This window comes from Planococcus citri, chromosome 3 (genome assembly GCF_950023065.1).
Source record: "Planococcus citri chromosome 3, ihPlaCitr1.1, whole genome shotgun sequence".
Lineage (NCBI taxonomy): Eukaryota > Metazoa > Arthropoda > Insecta > Hemiptera > Pseudococcidae > Planococcus > Planococcus citri.
In genome coordinates, this window is record NC_088679.1 from 2,851,565 (window position 1) to 2,871,692 (window position 20,128).

General features: G+C 34.7%; 1 long non-coding RNA gene across 1 annotated transcript in view; it reads right to left on the minus strand.

The window, feature by feature from the left end:
• The window catches only part of LOC135841658 (uncharacterized), a 285,746-nt gene that overhangs the window by 50,088 nt on the left and 215,530 nt on the right, over positions 1-20,128 (minus strand). The gene's annotated exons all lie outside the window — the stretch shown is intronic.

Sequence of the window (20,128 nt, forward strand, 5' to 3'; positions counted from 1 at the left end):
GTAATGTTTTTTACTCATGTTGATGAATAATTTTTGAGGAAAAAATCCCATTCAAGTATAATTCATTCATTTAGTTGGAAATGAAGGATTTGAGCTTTTTCAAAACTTTCATTTTCCGAAATGATTTTTCTATGGAAGCTCAACTTGCGACGTCTTACCGATACATGTCGAATTATCAGGATTGGATCAAAATTATCCAAAGGGAAATATCATTTTACCCAATTTTATAGGTAGGTATAAACACTCATAAAAAAATTCCAGGTTTCTACCTATGTAGTATGCACTATGCAGCAGCATCTATAGACTAGACTTTGGTCATAATCTTCAACACCTATGTAGCTTTATCCAAAAAAACCTTCATTTCACCAAATTTACATTTTAACGTTCCTACCTAGTATCCCGACAAACCACCTCGACACAATATCGAGAAAAAAAAGGGTCGAGTTGACTCAAATTTTGAGTTGAGTTTGGCCCGATTTGTTTCCTTTTCATCAGTTTTTTCGGCATAAAATCGACCTATTCTCGAACATTATCGGTATAAAATTGACCCAAATTTACCATCAAGCATATTTCATATTGAGCGATCAATTTTGTGTCGAGCTTATGAAAAACGACCTTAAATCTTCAGAAAATTGCTCTTCATATTCTAGTGCATATTAATGCAAATACATAATATTATATTGTGAATTGATATTTAAAATGATTTGATGGGGAAAATCCCTGCACCTCGACTCTTTTTCGACTCAAAAATTGGATCTAGATGACTCCTGAGAACGAAATGTTATAACACTTCTTTTCTTCAACATTGAAGTTTTTTGAAAAACTACTTATAGTTTTTGCTACACACTTTATCTGCGAGTAGTAAATTGATGTCAGTGATGAATAATTGATGTCTATTTTTTATCAATTTTGGAATCATAAAATTTTGAAGCGATTTTCATACTATTTTCATTTCTCAGCAAAAATGAGTCAAAATCAACTCCAACTTCAATAAGCAGAAAAAATTTTATATTTTTAAGGAAAAAATTGATGAATATTTTGTGTCAAGTTTTGACTATTTTCAATTTATCAAAAAATCGATGAAAAATTGATTCAAATTTTGAAGCTTAAAAAAACAATTGACTACAACAGCACAAATATGCATTAATTTTTAATTAATTTTCACGCCATTTTCATTTCTAAGTGATAATTGGCTTTAAATCAACTTCAACTTTTATGTGCTAAATTAATGTCTATTTTCAAGGCAAAATCGATAGATATTTCAAATCAAGTTTTCATAGTCTTATCATTTTGACAAAAAATTGATGAAAAATAGATCCAACTTATGATTTAAAAAGTAATCAATTTTACTACCATTTTGCAACAATTTTGAATCGATTTTTGACATATTTTAATTTGAGCAAAAAATTGGTAAAAAATTGATCCAACATTGAAATTCAAAAAAAGGCATCGATTACGATATCACAAATTTAGAACAATTTTTAATCAATTTTCACATCATTTTCATGACTTGGTAAAAATCGTCCTATATTTGACTTCAACTTTTATATGCATAATTGATGTCTATAGAGAAAGAAAAATCAACAAATATTTGCAGTCAAGTTTAGGTCTTCATCAAGAAATCGACCTAAAATCGATTTGAATTTTCATCTTGAAATCGTTGTCGATTAATGTACTCCAATAGAGGAAGATTTGGGATCAAGTTTTCATCAATCTTACTTTTTGTTTAAAATTGTTGAAAACTATCAGTCGATTATTTGTATATTTTTTGTCGATTCTCAAAATCGTCAAAAAAATGATCAAAAATATCCGCCGATTTCTACTCGATCAAAACTCGACCTCAAACTGAAAGTCGAGATGGTTTGTCGGGTATGCAGCTCAGCATCCGCATTTACCGATGCAAGTCGAATTATCCGAAGGGAAACTTCATTTTACCAACATCCTAACAGGGCAGCACAATCTGTACTGGACGTCGTTGTATCATCACTTTGTCAGATTTCATCTGGTACGTACCCGGATCCGCGATTCTTACCCGGATTCAAAAATTATCCGGTTCCTATCTGGTCTGGGTAAAGTAATGCCAAATTTTAAGTAGTTCATATAAATTTGTAGGGGGAGAAAGTAAGTATGCGAATTTTCTCTCTTTGTCTATGGTTGTACTCGTAAAATGCACATGTCCGCGTCCAAAATGTGAGGGGCACATCTCAAAATCGAACACATTACTTTTGTTGATTCTCGATATAATTGCATTTCTTCGCATAAATACAATTATCCACCAACACTATGTCCTCTGACTCTTTCCTAAGGAGCCTCGTGAACCGTAACAAATACACGATTTAACGGGGAACTTGATATTGTGAAGCTCGAAGTCATAAAATAGTAGAAAACGTCATAAGATGTTCAGGTAGGAAGCCCTGATAATAGACCTTCTCAGGGTTAAAGCGTACGAAGGAAATTATGACATCTCAATTAGCCAAATAATAAGTTCATGTATTGATAGCGTAAACACGTAATATCACAGGTCACTCAAATCGTATACATGAATGAGACTTCTATAATTAAATGATAATTATAAACTTCTAGTAGAAAACGTAATAAATCGAATGCGTAATTTGGTGGCAACTGGCAAGCTTTCAACATTTTTAGTTGCATATTGAGCCCAAAACCAAAAAGCTCATATACAACCCCCTGTTGGGGTCTTGGTTAAGGACATCGCGTTCTCTGGATTGTGGTGTCTACCGACGAGCTTTTAACCCCGACACCCGAGTGCTAGTTACATTCCACAGTTCCTCATTTATGATCCTTCATGACTTTATATCCCATGATACGGTGGAGATATAAGAACGCGTAAGGTGTGACTCAATGTGTTGGTCCATGATGAATGGGATAAGTTCCAAGCATCCTTAGAAAGCGTATCCACAGCATAAATTGGTATTTGTAATTCTTGATCACCAAGGTATTCCACTGGGCAGCAAGAAGTCGAAAGTGTGAGGAGGAATGCATACAACAACTGGAACAGCTAGCGTGGTGAGTTGTTGGAACCAACAACTGAGGAAAAAACGCTTGTGCAGGAGTTTTTATAGACGAAAGTTCAATGTAAAAGCGGCAGAGATGCCGGATATTTGGCGTGGAACGATGGAAGTAGGGACATAACGGCGCGCGTCGCATAGGTCTCATTGGCGGCAGCAAATTGGTGGTGGTATTGTGGAAGGGTTGATGAGTCGCAAATATTTCTCGCGGCTGACGTCACGAATACCTTAAATAAAATGCTTATGGTGTCACAAATACCTTGTAGAATTACATAGAAACGTTCATTTTCTACCACCTATAGTGGAAAAAGTGATCATTTCTACCGCTACAAATTTTGCTAGGATCGTTATATTGAAAATTGCCAACATTGGTCAAAATTTGAACAGAACATTCGTAAAATATCATGAAAGCATGTTGGAATTTGGCAATGCTATCAACGTGATTGAAAATTAACAAAAAATGGAAAAACTTAGCAGTAATTTATCAAATCATGTGATTTAAAAATTACCAATAAATGGCAAAAATTCTGTAAAATTTGGCAAAATTGCATAAGACACCATTAAAATTTCTTAAAATGGCATATAAACAATTATTGAGGTCTACCAGAACTTGATAAAATAACTCTGATTTTCAACGAAAATACATCAAATTACATGTGATTTGAAAATTAAAGTCTCCAACAGAGACAATGATCAGTTATGTAGGTAGGTATATTTCACAAAAAAAAAAAATCATAAAATTCTCTCAATTTGAAATTTAGAAGTTGAAAAAAATAATTCATCAATTTCTACTCATGTTCGAATGAAGTAAGTAGGTAACTTCCTCACCACCCTAATACATCATCTCTATTCTCTTGCAAAAACTTCATAATGTTTTCGTTACACAGCTTCTCAGTTCTCTTTCAAACATCAGAAATAAAAACCTCGACAACTCGGTCTTTTTTCCTTTACGTGCAAGGTACATACAAAAATACGAGTACCTCCGACGTGTAATCTACACATCGTAACATTACCAGAGCAGCAAAAGCATCTTCCAAGATAAAGTGTAAAAGAGTAAAGAAAAAAAAAAAATTATGACATATACATAGTAGAAGTTAGCGTATAATTACAAGGCAACTATACAAGTCAACTTTATTACTCAATTTTAAACATTAGACTAAAGCATTAGCAACTTAACTCATTACGCGATCATTAAGAGTCTGACGTCTTCGTTTTCCAACGGGTTTATTTCATAAGAATACTAATAGCGCTAGTGTAGATGTGTTTTTTTGTATACGATGCTCCATCTTGAGATATTTTTTTCACCGGTAAATTACCAGAGTAATTGTTTGAACCATTATTTAATAATGCCGTACGCATATATACAGTATATGTAGGCGATAAACCGCAAATTACTTAGATATTAAATATTTCACTGGCATCTACGAGTAGGTAGGTAAAGGTATATCTTACACTGAAACTCAAGCTATACAAGTGTTCGAGTCGAGCACACCAACTCACCATAGACATACCAAGACCAACTTACACACACACTACATTAATAATGATACGTATATATCAACATACTCAGTTTTTCTACGAGCAATGTATGACCAGCCTTCGGTACCATTTCACTATAAAACAAGTGGAAAATTTGCCACACAAAATAGCAGATAAAATTTCACCACCTCTGAGAATGAGCTGACATGTGGGCCATCCCGATTCGATTTTTTCCCACCCCCAAAAAAGGCCAAAAATGAGCGCAATTTTCACCTCTCGCGCGTTCGTGACAGAAAAAGTACCTACCTATATAAGTAAACCTTTGAACAGCACAGCAGCGCAGAACGAGCGTTAATTTAAAAGCCGCGCTTCATTACGAGGCATTAGTTTTTAAAACGCGTTTTCGAAAATACTAAATCATCGATGACGTACAAATTCCACACTTTGCGGGTTATATTTTTCCATTTATGGCGCTTAAAATAAACCAAAGCGAAGGGACAATTTCGAATCTGTACCTCATAAACGAAATTTATTGCCTCGAATAAGCTACGTGATTTATTTCATTTTTATAGTACTCGAAAAGAATTTTAAAAAATTATATTTTTACAGAACGATATTTAATAATTTTTCGCGCCATTTCATAAAATTCTAATTATCGTCGAAGTAATTTTTTTTCTCTCTTTTTTTCACCGTGAACTATAAAAAATTAATTTCCATGTAATTCGCTCGTCGTAAAAAGCAACTTTAAAAAAAACTATACAACACTAGTATAGATAATAGGTATTTGAAGGGAAGGGATTCATCCCTTCATTCCTATATTTTTTTTTTGCTCTCTTTTCTATACTACGTAGTATAACGAGACCCATTGTTTTTTTGCGGTATCATTTTCGAACTTGAATTAGAACTGTTATCGCGTTATAAGATACTCGGTTGTTTTTTTTTTCATTTCAAAATAGGGTTAGCTTTCGAAATTTAGAAATCGTCTCAAGGGACGAGGGAAGTATACGACGACGATTCGATTTATAAACTCGATAAAGAAAAAAAATCTTCAAAGAGTTATTTAAGGTAAAATAAGATGAATTTAGTGACCGTCGTTTCTTTATAAATAGAAAAATTTTCGCGATGAAGTATTAAAACGATGTACAAATAGGTAAGCGCCCACTTCATGGTTTCAATTTTTAAGCATACGATAAGTAAATAATGCGACTAATTGAAATCGAAACAAAAATATTTTGTATAAATAAAACCCTTATGTACGGCGGCGTGTTATTCCACAACAAAAAAGGTTTCCTATCCCTTGATATTTTATTGTAATTGAAAAATTCGTGATTTAAGAGTCCCTCGGTGAAATCTAACTTTTTACATTTTATTGTTTTATATTCAATTTAAGTAACAGATCTGTGCTCTGCTCTGCTGCGCCACTAAGCAGTTTTTCCGATGGTCTTTGCGAAACGGAAAGTTCGTGTAGGCAAAGCAAGTTGACTCTTGTGGGTCTAAAAATTCATAGGTATGTACGATTTTTTGAATGTCCCCCCCATCCTAGTGCGGTGAATTTAGTACCAGTAGGAAAAAAAATCAATTTTACTACACTAAATAGTTACTCCAGATGATTTTCAAAATATCTATCTCAAATATGAAGTATTAAGTACTTAAAAGCGGTGGATTTTTTCGGTTAAGGACAAATCAAAAAACATCTGAATTGGCATGCAATTTTTATTCGTATTGTATTATTTATTTTTTAATTTATTTTGTACAAGAATGTTGATTTTTATTGTTTTAAGTTTTACTCGTAAGTATGTAGGATTTCAATTCAATATTTATGTATGCATTTTGTAATATTTACGTAAATTTACTCAAGATGTTTTGTGCATTCAGTCGCTTTTTTGGCCCAGTGAGCTGGTGAATAACTAAAAGACTAAGTATTGTAAAAAAAAAAACAACTATAGGTATTTGTAAATGCGATGTACACCCTATGATGAAATAAAATAAAGTCGGTTATATTGTGTTTATTACTTGGATTAATTAGTATATAAATGTTAGAATCTTGTGATGAATTGAGATGGAGAGAGTTGACAAATTCTTAGTTCTTTTTTCGATTTTCAAGCGTTGAACCCCCTGAATATACGATTATCAAATAAAATAGCCTTCAAAATACTCACTGATTAGTGTTTTGAGGTAATTGGCGTATTTTTGAAAACTAGCATTAGTATCTATCATTTATGCATAAATAAGCTCTCTTCAAACCCACATTTTTTTCCGGTTTTCCTCATCTTCAAAATATAGTGAATATTCAGAAAGGGAATGAAAGGTAGAAATATTGAGATGAGAAGTATTGCTTTGGAGGGGGCTGGATGAGTGACGTAGCACGAAATCTAACGTCATATTCATGCTCATCTGCCATCGAATCATGATACAACGACATTTCATTCATGAAGAGTATTTTTTTTTTCTTCAAAAATTACTACATATTTTAAATACCTCTCCTCCCTCCCCAATATACGACAGCTTTTTCTATTTATAACCACGCTGCACCGAAACAGATATTCTGAAAATTAGGTTAGGTCGTATTTCAATTTGTTCAAAAATTTTTGGAGCCTTGCACAAAATCACGGTCAAATGGCCTTAGTAACAAAACATGGAAAAAATTTCAAATTTTTAGATCGCATGTTTGAAAAAAAAATGATTGGTTAGATTGGGATTGAACGACTAATTCACATTTATACAAAATGTACCTAGTAAATCAAAAGATCCCCTGAGCTTAAGAAGAAAGTAAAAATCTTCAATTGAAACGTGAAAAATTTCCAATTTTTTGAAAACTGTGAACTCTTAAAAAGGGCGGGGGGAAGAGGGAAGAAGGCGTATACCTGAAAATTTAAAACTTTTCATACGTCTAGTTGAGGTCATTCAGCCATAATTTTTTACTGATCGAGAAACAGAAGAAAAAATTGTAAAACGACTCTTTCCACCGAAGTCAAAAAATAGAAACAATCGGCTCATTTGTGACTGCATGAGCATTTTCCTTTCATCATTTCAGAACAGGAAGCATATTTTAAAGAAAGAAGGTGGGAGGGGGGGAAGAGGGTCTAAAATTTTTCACACAGAAGTTTCTCGATGGTTTGGAGCTTACATGCGAATATTAAGCCGAAAGTTCTCGGTGGCAAATTCATATCTGATCAGATCAGGAAAAGTTTTTTTAATGAAAATAAAATCAATAAAAAAATTAAATTAAATTTTACCCCTTTCTCGACTTGAGGACAGTCTCGTCACAACTTTTTTGGCCTTGGGTGAAAATAAAACAGAGAAAATTATTTTCTCATTAAATTCAACAATTTAATAAGAGGATCGGATGGGAGCACAAAAAAGCCAATCTTTAAAATTAGAGCTACATACCATGGGCCTTTTTTTGCTACTTCTTGGGGTGGGGGAGGGCGCTAATTCTCGAAAATTGTAAGCTCATAGTTTTTTGTACCGGTCCCTTCCTACCTCAAACATCCCAAAAAAAAAACTTGTTTTCGCATTAGCTGTTTAAAAAGTTTTACCTATTTTTGTCCTAAAATTACCAAACAAAAGGGAAAAGTTGTCAAAAAGTGTCAATTTTTGAAAAAAATATCAAAAAGCGTAATTTTTACAAAAATTGTCAAAAAGTGTCATTTTTGATAACATTGCCAAAAAAGGCCAATTTTTGCCAAAATTGTCAAAAAGTTGTGTTCTTGGCAAGATTGCCCAAAAAAAACTTGCTTTGCCAAAATCATCAAAAAAATTCTCTTTTCTTGTCAAAATTCTTGTCAAAAGGGGTAAATTTTTAGACAAAATGTCAAAAAGCGTAAATTTTTGGAAAAAATGTTAAAATGGCCCATTTTTGACACAATTGTCAAAAAGTGTGCATTTTTGACAAAATTATCAAAAGGTAGGTATTAATTTTTGGTAAAATTGTCAAAAAGGGTCAATTTTTGTCAAAATTGTCAAAAAGTTGTGTTCTTGGCAAGATTGCCCACAAAATCTGGCTTTCGCCAAAATTATCAAAAAAATTCTCATTATTTGTCAAAATTGTCAAAAAGGGTCAATTTTCAGACAAAATGTTTAAAGCGTAAATTTTGGGGAAAATTGTTAAAATGGTCTATTTTTGACACAATTGTCAAAAATTGTGCATTTGTCCATTTTTGACAAGACTACCAAAAAGTGTCCATTTTTGGTAAAATTGTCAAAAAGTTGTGTTCTTAGCAAGATTGCCCAAAAAATCTGGCTTTTGTCAAAATTATCAAAAAAATTCTCCTTTTTTGTCAAAATTGTCAAAAAGGGCCAAAAAATGTCAAAAATCGTAAATTTTGGAGGAAATTGTTAAAATGGCCCATTTTTGACACAATTGTCAAAAATTGTGCATTTTTGACAAATCTATCAAAAAGTGTCCATTTTTGGTAAAATTGTCAAAAAGTTGTGTTCTTGGCAAGCTTGCCCAAAAAAATCCTGCTTCTGTCAAAACTATCAAAAAATTCTCGTTTTTTGTCAAAATTGTGAAAAAGTGTCAAGTTTTGGGGAGTGAACGAAAAAGTGTAATGTTTTTTGTCAAAATTCTCATGAAGTAGTTTTTTCATGAAGTAATCAAAGGGTCGTAATGTGTCGTAACTTTTACCAAAAGGCCCAAAAAGCATTGATTTTAGCCTTGCTTATTGCTCAAAAAGTCCTATTTTTGTTTCAAAGTTTGCCGAACAATGTCGCTTTTTTTGTCAAATGCCCCCCCCCCCTCCAAATTCTTTCATTTTCTCAGTTTTTATGGCAATTCAATGTTTTTGAAATTTCTTTTGGGATCTCAGCTACCGAACCACGTTTCGATTCATCAGTCTTCGAGTCGCTCGTAGAGATCTAAAAAAACACCCGGAAACGTTTGGAATTGGAAATTAAGAGGAAGTCGAAAACTACACCTTCGAACGCCCTCACCATGGAAGCAATCTTCTATACACTAATCAGTTTGAAAATCCGAGTCAAAAAGCTAATTCGCCCATTTTACCTGCCAATACCTTTTCTACGCTTAATTTGAATTATTACAGAAGCGAACCCTCTACATATAAGTAAGACATCTGGCAACTGCTACTTTTTATTAGCAGTACGATTAGGTATTATCACGATGATGATCATCATCAAAAGGTATGATTCATTTAAAATAGCCGGCGGTATTTTTAATATAAATTAAATTAGTAAATAAAAAATAATAAGTAATAATAAAAAAAAGCGAAACGAGCTGTGGTAGCCTTATGTCAGAAAGTAAGTATTTCATCATCTTACACGATAAAAAAAAAGATTTAATTCATCTAGATCGGCTGCTAAATATTACGCTCTTATTCTAGGTAGGTAAGTACCTATACTTACCTAATACCTATATGTTTACGATATACAACATACAAATGTACCTACATAAAAATGAAAAAAAAAACCGCGATGGCAATTAAATGTACACGTACGTGTACATTCTCCATTAGATAACGCTCATTAGGTAGTCGATTTGTTGAATACCGACAAATCATAGGACGCATTTGATTAAGCTTCCATTTTATTTTCGACTTGGAGTGCGAGAAAGGTTAACCGTGATCATACAGCAGTACAAAATAAATTACAGTGTTATAGATCGCTATCTGAGCTTTTAATTTTACCGTACATACAAACCTCCAACTCTAACTCTACCTATGCTGTTCAGTACGTGTTTGATCATCAAATACACATTTACAATAATAGAGCGTAATTATACCTACGTATATAGCTCTATTACCGTGTACAACATCGACCTATTTATGATTGTTTTTCCTATAGTACCTACACTATACACGCGTCCCTCACCCTAAACTTACGTTAGATGAAGGTGTAAGTAAGTATACCATAACATCTTTTTCAAATTTACCACTCGCCATCCATCGCCAGATCCTAATGTTGTACATTTCAGAGTTGTTCATACTAATTCGAGCGGACGCGGACGTAACCGCGCACATGATTATTTAATCGTTCAATTTTTCAAATAAACGATTCAATTCCTCACGTTTTTTTATTTTTATTTCTTTTCCTACAATACTTAATGACTGCCGAGTACCGACAGAAAGAGTTGTGTTTTTTTTTCGGTTGTTTTCTTTTTTAAATGCTATCTTCATTTAATTTGATACGCAGCACCACAGGCGTTCTCAAGATAAGAGTAGGTATCGCAGTCGTCGTTACAGATGTGTTAAAGTCCCTAGAGAATTCAAGCAAGATGCGTCTGCATTGTTTTAAATGGAATTCAACTGCCCACACCAGTATTTCCAATATACGCAGACGCACGTTAGGATGGAGATGATATAGAAAATTGGCAATCGATCAGCGCAGACATATTATTTCAATAAACAGAAGTTTTGAACTGGACAACGCAAAATAGAAAGAGCATGAAAAAATACCCCACAAGTCAAAATTTCAAAAAGCTAACGTGCAATTTTAGATTTTTGACGAATTTTTGAAAATCATAGGGCTGAAAATGGCACAAAATTAAAATTTCCCCACACTGACCCAAAAAACCGAACTTCTTTGAACTTTGGTATGTGCTTTATTTTCGCCCCCCCCCCCCACCGAACAGATTGCATACCATTTAAAGCAGTTCTGAAAGCCATACAGCAGAATTTCATGCATTGAAATTTCCACAAAATTTTATTCAATGAAATTGGAAAGCAAAAATTTATTTTTTGTACCCTGATGCTTGATGCTGAATCCATTACATGCAATTTCGATCAAGCCGTTCTGGAGTCAGCAGCAAAATTTTTAAAATTCCAAATTATCCAAGTTTTATAGAAAAAGCTGAAATTAACTTTGGTACGTTGAAACGCGATTGGTACCGATTACACACCGTTTTTCCAAGATCGGATGAATTAAAATTCGAAAAACATATAATTCTGAATCGCCATCGCCAGAAACGACTTAGGAAAATTGCAGCAGGGATTTCAATTTTTGCCGAAAAAAAGTAACTGTAATGACCAAAAAATGGTAAAAAATGTTACCAAAAAGTAAATAAGATTGAAAATTTGAAAAACATATGATTCTGAACCAGTGAACCATCAGAAAGAAATTTTGGCAATTTTTTTCAAAAAAACGTAACTAACCGAAAAAAAATCAAAAAATGACCAAAAAGTTTACAATCATTAAAATAGCCAAAAAATTTCAATCAAAAACGTAAAAAAAAAAACCGAAACAATAAAAATTTTAATATCCTTAATAATGAAACTCGACTGATTGTGAGACTTCGACAATATTCGCAAAAAGTACGACTTTTTGGAAATAAAAAGTAAATTTTTTGAGAATTATTCGACATTTTGAAATGTCGAAAATACGACGATTTTTGGTAATTTTTGGCAAAGAAACAAGACTTTTTGCAACTTACCATAGGGCCCTATAGTGATACTATTTTACAATTTGTTGCCGAAAAAGTGAGACAATTTCTTGGTAAAAAAGAGATCATTTTTTTTTGGAAAAAACTGGCAAAAAGAAACCTTGTTGGCAACCTTTGGATTTTCAGCCATTTTTGTTTTGACAATTTTTGGTAATTTTTGGCAAAGAAACAAGACTTTTTGCAACTTACCACACACTGGAAAAATAGGGCCCTATATAGTGACACTATTTTAAAATTTGTTGCCGAAAAAGTGAGACAATTTCTTGGTAAAAAAGAGATCATTTTTTTGGAAAATACTGGCAAAAAGGAACCTTGTTGGCCACCTTTGGATTGTCAGCCATTTTTGGCGAAAAAGCGACATTTTTTGAAAAGCATGAACATCGTCCTTAGAACAGTTTTTTTTTTTAGAAATCATAAATCGAGTTCTGGTCCTGAGATTTGGTTACAAAGGTTTTAAGACATGTTCTTTCCATTAAGCCTCGTACTCAATTTCTAAGTAACTTTCGTAACCAAAAAAGTTCGAAAAATTGACCAAAAAAATTACAAAACGTGAGCAAATAAACATTTTGAAGCAGATAAAAAATTACCAAAAAAATTCGATCAAGACTTGAAAAACTTTAGCAAAAAGCTGGACTTTTTTTGCAACTTATTGACCAAAAAAAAATATACTTATGTGCCATTTTTCTGTTATTTCTGCTATTTTAGACAAAAAACAAGACTGACAATTTTAGGTAAAGGCAGGACTTTGGCCAATTTCTGGCACAAAAGCGAAACTTACTGATTTGCACGACTTTCAGAAATTTTTGGCAATCAAGCGAGCTTTCTTCGTAATTTTCAGCAAAAAAGTGAGATTTATTGGCAATTTATCGTGAAATAGTGAAAACTTTTGGTAATTCTATTTTAGTAAAAAGCAAGACTTTGATAATACTCATTAGTAAAAAAACAAAACTTTTTTGAAAAAAATTAGTTATTTTGATTTTGACGATTTTACACATCATAAAGTACATATAGTACATATAGGACTTTTTGGCAACTTCTGGCAAACAAACGAGACTTTTGGCTAATTTTGGAATCAAAGTGATAGACTTTTTAGAAATTTCTCACAAAACTGCGAAAATTTCATGCAATTTTCGCAAAAACCAGATCTTTTGAGCAATTTTTATCAAACAGTGAGGTTGATTGAAAATTTCAGATAGAAAAATGGAAATTTTCTACAATTTCATACAAAAAGCGCAAGACTTGAAAAATTTGAGCACTTTAAGGCGATTATTGAAAAAAGTGAGATTTTTAAAATTTTTGTCAAATTGAGAGGTTTTTGAAATTTTTTGATGAAAAACAAAATGTTTTGGCAAATGAGAAATTTTGGCAATTTTCGACAAAAATCGAGATCTGCTGTAATTTTTGGCAAAAAGCAAGACTTCGGCAATTTTTGCGAAAGGCAAGACTTATCAATCCCGAGACTTTTGGGCAATTTTTGGTTAAAACTACATTTTTAACAAAAAAGTGAAAATTTTAAACAGTTTGTGGCCAATGGGCCATAAACGAGACTCTCTGAAAATTTCGATTACAGAGGCGAGAGATTTTTTGCTATTTTTGGTCGAAACCGAGACTGCCAATTATTATGTAAAAAAAGCAAATTTTTTCAGTAATTATTTATATCAAAAAAATGAGCCTACAGGTGGAAATTTTTCATACAGAGTGAACATTTTGGAAATTTTTGGCACCTATGTTCGTTCTCCAGTGGTTGAATCTGAAATTAAGATTGCACCTCACTTCGCCTCGAATTTGACGAAATTAGTCAAAAAATTATACTTTTATCAAACTTATGCCATCATGTCATTTTATTTTTGGTCTTCAAATTTAATGAGAAGAGTAAGTGCAATCTCAATTTCAGACAGACCGTTGGAAAGCTCATGAAATTTTCTCTCATACATCTGTCTCTCTCTCTCTACACACTATATTTAAACATTGATGAAATAAAATCGATAAATCATCATTTTTTGAGAAAAGTTTCCTCGTATAAGGAGGTGTTTTTGTTTGAAAAATTACGGAAATTAACCAAAAATTTGCATACAGAGGTCCAAAAAACGTAGATAGATATGCTCGAATTCCACAAAAAATACTCTACGAGTGTCCTCCATGGAATTCAAAAAAAAAAAAAAAAAAATGAGAAGCCTCGCTCAATTTTGGGAGCATGCTAACTTCTTGAAAAAATTGTTTTTGTGGTAATTTTCCACAAAATTAGCTTCCATAAAGCTTGGAAGTTGGCAACTTACCACCATAATGAGACGACTTTGATGCAATGAACATTTCACATTAGCCATGTACAAAAATACAAAAGGTCACTTCAATTTTGTCAGTAATTTGCATCGTAGGTAGTTTGTACCTACTTCACTACGCGTAAGCGTCTAATTACCCAAGTCTCTGGAAAATCCAAGGTGGAGCCATACTTCAGAATTAGACTATTTCGCACCGCGACTCTTTCCACATTTTCATCACCAATAGAAAAAAAGACATCGTCGTGTGGTGTGTACGAGTATGTCGAGTTGTGCATATTATTTAGAAGTACATTACATAATGTAAAGCATAAGATATAAGTATGTGCTAGTGCTGAGTAGGTACACAAGTCTACAGATATGTGTTAGCAGGAAAATGCACATAGGTAGAATTATCCGAGCGCCGCGATGAATTGCACGAGGAGGAGGAGGGGGGGGGGGGGAACGCGGCGGCGCGGCGCGATGCGATGCTGAGTGAGAGGAAACTCATTAAATCCTTCAAAAGTTCTTTATTATAATTTAGTTTGGGGCGGAAGTTGTTAGCCCCGACAAACAGTATTAAATTGTAAGAAGTTAGCGGTGGTTGTATTGTATAAGCTTGACACGTATTATACAACTTCATACGCGTGAATTTATGTTCCAACTCCTATGTTAACATTTTCCACGACCGTTATTATAAGACGATATAATGTTTCGTGGAATGTACATTACGCTACCTTTAATAAGAAGTTACGATTATTGTATCACGACTTTTGTTATAACTTATCCGCGTAACAACGACGCGCCGTACCCAACACAGCGCCAATTTTTGTCAACTTCATTTCGGCCCGGCCGCCGAATTGTGCTTTTAACCATTTCCACCCCCTCACCCTTCTTCAACCGTCTCCTCCGAAGGCGACAACAGTGAATTTTTCAGAGTAAAATTTTCGCGAGCTAAATTGATAATGCGTGGTTGCAGCAGTTGAGACTGCTGGCATATAAGTAAGATTTACCTCTTTACCTACTCGTACTCGTATTCTATCTACTTATGTATTAGTTTAATGCGAGCTGCTTTTTCTCGCTTCATCAGAGAGTGAAATTTATTCACTGCAGACCCCCCCCCTTCACAGCCCAGTCCGCTTAATGTGATTTCTGGTAGTAGGTATCAGTTACCAGCGTAGCGCCTGTATCACGTGCGCCGACCCTTATTACATCGTCGAGGTTTACCCTTGCTTTTTGTACATACATTTGCCATTGTTGACCAGCAGCGGCTTGACGCCTGCCCTTCGATGAGCCGAGCCGAGGGGTGCGACGCGCGTCCTCATTTCGATATCCCTCTTCTTTCTTTAAATACACCAGTCTGCCGGTCATTCGCGTCATGCTGGTCATTTACGCTTTTATAATACATACCTACCTAATGTTTATCGAGCTATCTTAATAAATCATTTACCAGTCGCTGGCCGAATTATGTATACTCGTAGTACGTCTCGGAGGATAAAGCTTTTTTAATTTCATCTAACCCTGTCCAAAAAATTGTTTTAAATGGTCATTTGACCGGTTCTACGGCTACTAGGCGTTTTCGCTGTTGCCTTTCGAACATGTGGTGGCTCGGACTAGGTAGTAGGTACTACGTGAAAAGCTGATCGCTTAATAAATGCAATTATCGCGGAGATTTATTGTCGTCTTTTTGTCAAGTACTCTAGTTGTTGTGGTTTTCATACTATATACGCACTATAGTGATTTATGTAAATAGACTGACTGTCTATGTAACAACAACTTCATAGTACTTGTACAACCGCTATACAGCGACGCAAGCAGCAGTAATAAAAAAAAGCTTACCGCAGGGAGTTAAATCGAGATATTTTAAAGAAAGAATTTCAATCTGGTCAAAATTACATCCCGCCTCCTGGTCTATAGGTCTAGGTACTGGGCAGTGTGTGCTGATTTTACGCTATAGGCTGATTTTTTTTTTTTGAGTCGATGGTCATCGTACCTCTCTCTTGTTGTATAGCCTTTGCTTTCAATGGGGCCACTTGACTAGACACAAAACAACCACTCGATTGAATAACGTATCGTTAAACTTCAGACTTTTGTTTCTGATGTAATGCACTGGACAGGGTGTGTACTAAAATCGAGAAAGCGGAATTCGTGCTGTTTTCGTAAATCTATCCATAGTTATAACCCTACTCCTACCTCTACCCCTTCCCGTACCCCCAATACCCACCGCCTGGTGCGGATTGGGGGAAATCATTTTTTTTTTAAATTCAAGTTTCCAAGGTGTCCCCAGATTTCTAAAAATTCGAATGGGAGATTGTAAGTACAGTTCATTGAAATCCGGAGTCAAGATATTTTCAGGGAGTGTATAACAAAATTTCAAAGTGAAAAAGCAGAACTTTAGCAGGACTTTTAGCGGTACATTTTTTAAAACCCTTGGAATTTCTTAATAGGGGAGGGGGAGGGAGATTTCGAAAGATGATTTTATCATTTCAATTTTTGATTTCATTTTCACCTTCAATTAGACAAATAAAAAACCTTTTTAAACATGTAAAAAAATTTAATGGAAAATTTGAACGAGATTTAAAAAAAAATAGATACCAATTTAACGAACAATTTTGTCATTTCATGGGTATAATTTTGCACAACACCAGACTGGTCCTGGCGAAGCGAAGGTAAAAGCGTTCAAAAAATATCAGTACTTCGAGTGGTATTGTGATGAGTCATCATCATCATCAACGTCGTAGTCGCAAGCAACTAGTGTGCCTCCAACAACGACCACCACTCCTCTCTATCTTGAGCTAGCGTAGCCGCATTCGCAACTGAACCAACTGTTTTCCGGATTGTATCAGTCCACCTTGTTGGAAATCTTCCTCTCCCTCATGTTCCGGGGACCTTACCAAAGAGAATTCCTTTTTCAATGTTTTCAGGTCCTCTTCTGGCTATGTGTCAAAAATAACTCATTATTCTGGTTTCACATAATATTTTATTTAGCCTGGTTGGTTCTTGCAGTTGTTCCACAATTGATGCATTTGTTTGGTGTGCAGTGTATGGTATCTTCAACATCCTGCGCCATACCCACATTTCAAAAGCATCAACTGGAAAAACTAGTGTTCTGATTAGTCTCTTCCTTGTTTTTATGGAGATTTTCCAGTTGGTGGTGACTTTTCTCATACCGAGACATCGCTGCTTTCCCAAGAGCTATTCTTCTTCTAATTTCTTTGGCTGATCCTCCATCAGCATCCACAAGTGAACCCAAGTAGATAAATGAGTTCACCTTTTTGAATTCATTCAAGGCTTCAGATTCTGGTAAGCATCCAGCTCTACCAACTAACATGACCTTAGTTTTCCCCACATTTATGAGCAGTTCCATGTCCTCACTGACCATCCTGGCCCGCTTGATCAGTTCTGTCAGTTCCTCTTCACTTGCGGCCATTAAGGTGGTACATATCATCAGGGTAATGGAGATTGGAAATTCTTCCTCCTCCTATCGTGATGCCACCTTCCCAGTTCTCCAAGGCTTTTCTCATGATGCACTCGCCATAGATGTTGAACAGCAGAGGTGAGAGTATGCAGCCCTGCCTTACTCCTCATTCTGACTGAAACTGGTTTGACTCTTGTCATACAGCGATTTGATCAGCTCAATTAGGTGCTCTGGAACTCCCATCTCACATAGCATCTCATATAGCTTTGTCCAATTGGACCTTTGCATAATCAACGAAGCATAGTACCAGAGGGATGTTGAATTCACGGAACTTATCAATTATTTGATGTTCAAGATCTATTCTCTTGTACCTCTTCCAGGCATAAAACCTGCCTGTTCAGGTGGGATCTGCCTATGTAAGTATGTCTTGATTCTTTTGTTGATTATTCGGAGCATCACTTTACTGGCATGTGGAATCAGCCATCAGGGCTATTGTGCAATAGTTAACACAGTTTTTTGTACTACATTTCTTGTGTAGCGTAATTAACACTGATTTGCACCAATCTTCTGGTCATTCTCTTTTGCGCCATATGTTGTTGCATATCTTCCAGATCACCTACTCTGCTTTCTCAATTCAATTCAATTCTTTATTACGTATGTGGGCGCCTATCAGCTTTGTACAAGTTACATTTATGGAATATGGAACATATCTTAAACTTTTCTCACCCATGGACTGTAGTATCTCAGTCTCAATACTGTCATATCCAGGCGCTTTGCATTTTCTTAACGCCTTAATGGCATCTCTCACTTCATCAAGTAAGATTTCTGGCTCTTCTATATTGTCTACTTCAATTCCTGGTACTTCATTGTTGCTTGGGTTCTGTGGTTCACTCTGATATAGCTTGCTAAAATACAATCTCCAGTTCTCTAAAATCTTATTTGAGTCCCATGTGACTGTACCATCCTCTGCTGTGATTTCACGTGATTGTGGTTTAAAATCTCTGGTGATCTGTTCATCTTCTTAAATAGTAGGTAAGTATGCTTGATTCGTTGTGGTCAGCATATTCTTGAATTTCCTCACAACATCTGTTCAGGTAGGCTTCCCTGTCTTTCATGCAATTTCTGTGAACGCATCTATTCAAGGCTTTGTACTTATTATCATTTCCTTCCAGTTTTGCTTTTCTGCAATCTTCTAGGAACTTCAATCTTTCTTTAGACATCCATGGTTGAGGTTATTTCTATTCTTTCTTCCTATTCTTGATCACCAAACTGTGTTTCTTTTGGATTTCTGCCTTCATGTTTTCCAATGAGGTATTTGGGTCCTCTTCATCAGTGTGATCAATATTTATTTGGGGAGCAAGTGTTTTCCTTTCTTGGTCAGTAAGGTATATGTGATTTTTCTTTATAGGTTTCTTCCCACTGCAAAGATGCAATTTGAAAGAAGCCACCAGCAATTGGTGATCTGATGCAACATCTGCTTCAGGATAAGTCTTGGATTGTATTATTGCCAACTTCCACCTCTTCTATACTAGGATGTAATCGATTTGGTTTTTGACACCACCACTGGATTTCCATGTGTACAGTCGTCGACTATGATGCTGAAAGAGCGTGTTTGTAATGACCATTTCTTATTCAGTGCAAAATTGTAGCAATCTTTCACCCTGCTTGTTCCTTGCACCTAATCCATGGCAGTCAACATAGCCATAGAACCCATCAAGAGGTGTATTATGATGAGTAAGTAGTTTATTTTATCACATAGCTTTAAAATTTAAAATATGATTTTCTTTAAAAAAAAAAAAAACTTTCAAATTTGAATGATGATTTTGAAAAATGATTTGAACTTGAAAAAGAAAATCAAACTAGTCCGAATGAAGCAAGGTCAAAATCTTTCAAAAATTCATGTTTTGGAAAGTAAAAAAAAAGTTTTTTTTTATGCAGGGAGGGGTTTATTTTTCTGATTCTGAACATTTCTTAAATTTGAACCATGAGTTTTCTATGTATGTGGAAAAAGAAGAGCAAATAGCCCGAGCAAAGTGAGATCAAAATCTCTCAAAAATGTGTAATTCAAGTTCTAAAAAAGTCAGCAAATGAACTCTTATCTACGCAACTTTTTCAAAAATTCCAGTGAAAGGAGTAAGTAATGAATTTGATAATTTGAAGTTTGATCAAAAAAAAGCAGAATTTATTTGATGAAAAGTGAAAAAAGCAGGACAACTGCTGGATTTGCAGGAATCATCGGTAAAAATCACGACTTTTGCAGGACTTACAGGACCGCTAGACAGCTTGTTTTTGTACCCCCTCCCTATCTGAAATATAAAAAATTGATTTTCACATTATCTGGTTGAAAATCCTCTTTTTCTCCAAACAAGCTCATGGCGTAGCTACTGTTTTTTTTTTGCCAAATGTGCCTAAGTCAAAAAGTGTCAACTTGGGGGGGGGGGTGGAGCTGAAAGGCGAAAAGTGTCTATTTTTTACATGTCCTCTTTTTGCCAAGATAGACCAAGTTTGCCAAAATTGCCAAAAAATTCCCACTTTTTGTCAAAATTGTCAG